The sequence below is a fragment of the Prionailurus viverrinus genome, chromosome A3 (genome assembly GCF_022837055.1).
Source record: "Prionailurus viverrinus isolate Anna chromosome A3, UM_Priviv_1.0, whole genome shotgun sequence".
NCBI classification, from domain to species: Eukaryota; Metazoa; Chordata; class Mammalia; order Carnivora; family Felidae; genus Prionailurus; species Prionailurus viverrinus.
In genome coordinates, this window is record NC_062563.1 from 6,128,762 (window position 1) to 6,135,960 (window position 7,199).

Genomic DNA, 7,199 nt, shown 5'->3' on the forward strand with positions numbered 1-7,199 from the left:
TTGGTGGGGGCGGGACTCGGGCCCCTGAAGCTGTGCTTCCTTACGGTGTTCCTTACGGCGCCAGCCCTCCTCCCCCCCTCCCTGTAAACACACACACACCACCCTCAGATTATGAAGGCCTGCACTCTGCTGGAATTTCCTGGCCCCGTGTGGCCCCCGAGCCCCCTGCATTCGCTGCCTGGCCGATGGATTTACCTTTGCCACAGACAGATGACAGAAATCTTATTTTCCGTTTTGTCGACATAAACTTTTCCATGGCAGACGAGATCTGGATCTACGGAGAAGGCGCAGAGACGGTCAGAGGGCTCCCCTCTACCCCGCCCTCTGTCTCCCTTTGGCTAACATCTGACATCAGCACTGGCACACCGTGTCCCAGTTACGGGCCACTCCTGCTACATAATTATTAACCGACGTTCACCCTTGGGTCCTGTTTCCTTGGTCCCTCCCTAGTGTCCTTACTCAGTTCCAGGGTCCCACCCAGGACACCGCATCACGCTCGGTCTCCTGAGGCTCCTGCTGGCTGTGACGGCGTCTCGTATTTTCCCTGTTGATGACCCTGCCGGTACCGAGAATTACTGCTCAGGTGTTTTGTAGAACGCGCCTCAACTGGGACGTTTTTCATTTTAAGACAATGTCTCTTTAAAAGAAAATATCATTGCAGGAGTTACTAGTGCAGGGTGCGAGAAACCCTAAGGTTAAAAAGTCAAGTTGCAGTGGGGCACATGGGTGGCTCAGTCGGTTGGGCATCCAACTTCAGCTCGGGTCGTGATCTCACAGTTCGTGGGTTCGAGCCCCGCGTCGGGCTCTGGGCTGACAGCTCGGAGCCTAGAGCCTGCTTCGGATTCCGTGTCTCCCCCTCTCTCTGCCCCTCCCCTGCTCATACTTTGTCCCTCTCTCTTAAAATAAATAAACATTAAATAAAAATACAGCAGAATGGTCGGGAACATGTCCCTGGGAATAAAATGCGTGTGATCTCTTTCTGCGTCACCTTCTCCATAGATCTACACCTGCCCCTGAACAGATGTACCATCATTTGTTGAACCGGTGCCCTTCTGATGGGTGTTACCTTCCCGTAGTTTCCTTAGAACACATCCCTGGCAAACAGGGGTGAGCAAACTTTCCGCAGAGAGCTGAAGCGTAAATGCTGCCGTGGGCCATATATGGTCCCCGTCACACAGCTTGCAGTCACCAGCAGTATGCAAACAAATATGGGCCCTAAAATGCGAATTTCACATCATCTTCATAGGTCATGAAATATCATTCTTCTTTTCATTTTTTCCCCAAACATGTAAAAACATGAATACCGTGCTTAGCTTGTGAGCTGCATGGGAACAGGATGCGGGCCATAGTCTGGGGACGCCTGTTCTAAGGAGAGCCACTGGGTCCAATTCGTGTGCTTTCGACATGTTGATGCACGTTACAAAACCTCCCTCCAGAACGGCTGTATCTTTTGTCTAAAGCAATACCAGCTTCTACTCCCACAGTCCAAGAGACCGACCCCTCTCTTTAGATTCCCGCCAACTGGAGTTCCTGCCCACGAATGTGCCAAGTGATGAGATTTGTATTCCAAACTGCTTCTGTGAGACGCTAGGTGCCAGGTGACTGGAAACTCCGGTCTTAAGCTTTCCAGCCCCAGTACATATAGGTGATTGGTTAGGAAATCTCTAGAATCTGCTAATGGACCCACGATCGAGGGGCCGCTGTGCCTAGCCATGACTCTAGCTGGCCTGCAGGAATGAGGGCATCTCCTTCCTGCAGAAGGTTCCTTAGAAACTTTCTCTTGGATGAACTGGGTAGAGGAGCCGGAGGGGTAGATGTTGGTAAGAGGGAACTAGCTTTCTCGGGTTTTACAAAGCGATCCAAGGCTATCTGTGCACCTCCTTACGCGGTGTATTTTCTTTAAAAAAATTTTTTTTTTAACATTTACATATTTTTTGAGAGACAGAGAGAGACAGAGCATGAGCAGGGGAAGGGCAGAAAGAGAGAGGGAGACACAGAATCCGAAGCAGGCTCCAGGCCCTGAGCTGTCAGCACGGAGCCCGACGCGGGGCTCGGAACTCCTGAACCGTGCGATCATGACCTGAGCCGAAGTCGGATGCCCGACCGACTGAGCCACCCAGGCGCCCCTACACAGTGTACTTTCCAAAGAGAAGAAGCCACTGTGGGGTGGGACAAGCCAGCTTCGCAGCCTGTGGGTCCCTGTCATCTGACAGGGGAGCAGGGGGTTACCATGTTTTTGGACTACAGATCCTATTATGCTCAAGACAAATTCTCCACCTTTGAAAGACTTGCTAAGAAGCGCTTAACATCAGCTGACTTTAGGTGAGAGGTGGTCAACTAATTCTTGGTTGTGGCCAAAGCCAAATGTTGCAGAGAAGGAACAGACAAAACCATGTTCAACGAAGGTGGCAAGGCTTCCGAGAGAGCAGAGGGAGAACGAATCTCTTGGCTCACAAACGCAAGGTTTAGAGGTGCGGTTTCTTTAACGGCTGAAACTGCCAGATGAACGTAATCGCGTGTTGATCCGACTGACTGACCAAAACTTAAGCTTTTGGTTTTGAAAGATCTGGTGCAAAAACAGCGAGCGATCCTGGGCATTTCCTGCTGATCAGGGCAAGCAGACCTTGACCCTGGGAGCTGGTGGGAGCTCCGGCAACGTCTGTTGCACGAACGAACGTTCCACACTGAAATTCCCCTTCCAGGGGCCACTGGCTAGCTGTCGACCCCAGGGCGGAAAGACAAAGGTATGAACCAGCCTCACATGGAAACCCTGCCTCTTAAATTATTGGACGATGCCAGTTTTATTCATCACTCTGACTCCGTATCTGTCTCGGGAAGAGTTTTGAGAAGGCATCTTCCTCTGACATGTCTGGGCTTTTCCCGAGAACTCGGCAGCAGGGGCCAGTGGGCAAACTAAAGATCAGGAGGCAAAGACATTTCAGCAGATTTTGTCATTTCTGCCCTGCTTCGTGTTTGCCCTGTGAGCATTCAGAACCGGTTACACGATTGGGATAAATGACCTGCATTGTGCTGAACGCAGAAGGGACGTGTCTACTCGTCGAGAAACAGACTGGCATTTCTTGTTCTTTCTTTTCTTTTTCTTTTTAAGTTCCATTTATAGACACTCCAAGGATGGAGGGACTTTTAGGAAGGGGAGAAGTTGGCTTCAAATAATGTGTGGATTCTTTCAGCTCCTTTCTGGCGTCATTTTGGTGGAGGCGATTACTGGGCGTAACTTGGTACGTCGGGCACTCTCAGGAAGTAACTCGTTCCTTGCCTGTTTGTGTCCCGCAAGTGAACCAAACCCTCCTGGCATTTAAGGGGCATCATTGCTTCCCCATTTTATTTTATTTTTTTAATTTTTTTAATGTTTGTTTTTGAAGGAGAGACAGCGCATGAGCAGGGGGAGGGCCAGAGAGAGAGGGAGACACAGAATCGGAAGCAGGCTCCGGGCTCTGAGCTGTCAGCCCAGAGCCCGACGCGGGGCTCGAACTCACTGGTCGCGAGATCGTGACCTGAGCCGAAGTCGGACGCCTAACCGACGGAGCCACCCGGGCACCCCTGTTGCTTCCCCATTTTAGTGTTAGACAGTGACTATGGGATTGATTCATTTTTGTACCCAAGTGAGAAGAGTCACGGGGCAGAAGCCCATCCTGATCAGAAGGCCCTCGGTCTCTGTTCCCCACGAGAAATCTCAACAACAAGGAGGTTGACGGCCCAGTGCGGGGGGTCAGTAAACCAGAGGCAAATCAGGCCCACCGCCTGTGCTTGAACAACCTAAAAGCTAAGAATAGGTTTCACACTTTTAAATGGCTGGGGGAAAAAAAATGAAAAGAAGAAGAATATTTTGTGACACATGAGAATCACGGACACTTCAAATTCCAGTGTCTGTGCGCAGTCAGTCCTCATCATTCGTATTTTGCAAATCTGCTTGCTCGCTAACACGTATTTATAACCCCGAAATCAATACTTGTGTTGGTCGTTTTCGGACATACGCAGAGAAGCAGAAACTTTGAGGCACCCAGCCGCAAACAAGGCAATGCTCTGCTTTCCTGTCTCATCTGTAAGCAGGTGTCCTTTTCACGTCTCCTTAGTGCCACGTTTCCCCCATTTTGGTGCTTTTTGTTGGCGATCCAGCTATCCGACACGGCCCCCCAAGCACAGGGTGAAAGTGCTGTATCTACTGAGGGTAAGGAGGCTGCCGTGTGTCTTGTGGGGAAATCATGCACACTAGATAAGCTTTGTTTAGCCATGAGTCACAGCAATGGTGGCTGTGAGTTCAGTGTTAATGAATCAACGAGGTATATTTTAAAAGGCGTCTTTAGGGGCACCTGGATGGCTCAGTCGGTTAAGCGGCCGACTTCGGCTCAGGTCATGATCTCGAGGTCCGCGAGTTTGAGCCCCGCGTCGGGCTCTGTGCTGACCGCTCAGAGCCCGGAGCCTGTTTCCGATTCTGTGTCTCCCTCTCTCTCTGCCCCTCCCCCGTTCATGCTGTGTCTCTCTCTGTCTCAAAAATACATAAACGTTAAAAAAGAAAAATTTTTTTTAATAAAATAAATAAATAAATGAAGGGAAAGTTCCACAGATTTCTTTGAACTTTCTGCACTAGCCTCAGTCACAGGAGCATGGAGATTTTGTTCCGGGTTCCAACTGCTAGTAAAGCATAGACTCTGCCTTTTTTTTTTTTTTTTTTTAATTGTAAGTTTGTCCCAAATATGCATGGGACACACTTATACGAAATATATATATATATATTTATATTATAAATATAATATTATTTAATATTCATATTATAAATATTTTAAATTATAAATATAATATTATTTAATATTTATATTTATATTATAAATATTTTAAAGTATAAATAATTTAAATATAAATATTTATATAAATATAAATAAGTTAAATTATAAATATTTATATTATATAAATATAATATACATTATTATAATATAATATATATTATATATATTTTTCTTGTTTATCTCAAAGTCAAATTGAGCTGGCCATCCTATATTTTTATTTGATAAATCTGATGACCTTAATTCTGTCAACAGGGAACATCTTCTCTATATTTGCTCTCCCCCCTCCAAAAGAAATTCTAAAAAAATACTCCACAAGGGCTTTTTTCTTTTTTAGATCCTAAACTGGTTTTTAGCTAGGTTTCCCAAGGGCAGGTCAGCACCACGTTGCCAGCCCCTAACTCCCACCTTTGCCCTCCAATCCTTGAAGCAGAGAAATTAGGGCTTCCGCAAATACTGTAAAAATCAGGATATAAATACCTTTTTGGATAACAGGCAACCAAAACAAATAAGTCCGGTTTTCCCGTTTACTGCCCCTTCTACTTAAATGAAGGGTAAAATGATACACTTGTCATTCTTGCCATTTTTACCCCATTTGATGCTTCATGATGTGCTCCTTATAGGTGGCATTAAGAAACATCCCTTGTCGGGGCGCCTGGGGGGGCTCAGTCTGTTGAGCGTCCGACTGCGCCTCAGGCCATGATCTCGCGGTCCATGAGTTCGAGCCCCGCGTCGGGCTCTGTGCTGACGGCTCGGAGCCTGGAGCCTGCTTCCGATTCTGTGTCTCCCTCTCTCTCTGCCCCTTCCCCACTCTCATTCTGTCTCCGTCTCTCTCAAAAATAAATACACATTAAAAAAAAATTAAAAAAAAAAAAAAAAAGAAACATTCCTTGTCTGTCAGGAGTGCCCCGAGGCACAAGGAGCCTCGCTCAGCCCTCAGAAGTAATTAAAGACAATCAGCCAAAAATGCAAGGGGTCTGTGGGACCCCAGATTCCAAACTCCACCTACTTACAGCGGGAGCCAAACTCCTGCAAAGACTAGCTATTTACATTTAACTCTTTGATGTGCAGATGCCTGGAGAAGCCCGAACCCACCGGAGTGGGCGGCGATGTAAACAACCCAAGAACTCCATCACAGAACTAACACAGAGTTTCCTTTTAGGAGATAGAAGAATAAAGCAAAAATCCAGCCCTGAACGGCCAGAACCCTTTCCCCCCTCTGTGGCTGCTTTCAGATTGTTTCCTTCTAGCTCCTTACCCAGCAAGGAAACGCGAAGGAAGTAACGAACTAAGGATATTTTTCTGAAACAGCAAGTGAAACCCCCTCCGGGCGCTGCTGGAAGCTTGAAAATCTGTTTCCTGCAAGGATGTCTTTACCAACTTCCACCTACGAATAATATTCCACATTCGTGCCACGCTCCAAAACCGTGGCTGAGGATCGTTTTCCTTGGGGTGAAAGGAGCTGTCGTCCCCGAGAAGGGAACGAAGCGAAAGCCACGTTTTCACAGAAAATGCTGCTGGATGGGCCGGGCACGCAAAACTGGGGAGAGCACAACTTGGGAAAGGGAGGCACAAAGGGCCCGGAGGCCCCCCTCCTCGCGCGTGCATTTAAAAGGAAGCAAAATGCAGGGAGGCCTCTAAGGAATAAAAAGGTGGCGTGGCCTAGGAGCAGGTCGAAGAGCTAAAATCTCAGCTGCACGAGGAAGCTTCCTACCAGACCTTTACAATGGGTTCACAAGCTGCCGGTAGACTAGGAATTGAGGGAGAGTCCTACGCCGCCGCCGCCGATAGGCAAGAGCCCTGCCCAGGTCTCTTTGCTTATCAAAGGACGAGCAGTTTGGTTCCCTTCCAGCACAATCTGCCTTGTCTATAGCTGGGCTCGATGGGGGTGGGAGGGGACGTCGATTTCCAGGTGGCTTTGGGGGCAGACTGGCCATGTGTGGGAATGTGGATGTTCTGTGATCAAATATGCCTAAGCAGGTGCATCATTCCTGGTCTAGGTCCTGTCCCGGGTTTGACCTCCCAACGCGGCCACGTGTGTTCCTGCTGCTGGGGATCCAGGGAGCACTTGCCCGGAAGGTTGAATGACCGTCCGTGGCAGGGTGACGCCAGCCAGGGGACTGGCCGCACCCCAAGCAAGGGCACAGGCCCTCCCCCATTCATGCAGGGTAAATACAGCCCACAGACAAGCTCTCCTTTCCCCTCAAGGAGGAGAAATTCCTTGGGGCCAACATTCCCTGGAATGTCTAACTCCCGGCTCGGTGGGGGATTGAAGCCCAACAATTCATCTTCCCTTTGAGACCGGATCCTGATCCAAAGCCACACGGGCTATTTGGCCATCAAAAATATCATCCGGGGGGCGCCTGGGTGGCGCAGTCGGTTAGGCGTCCGACTTCA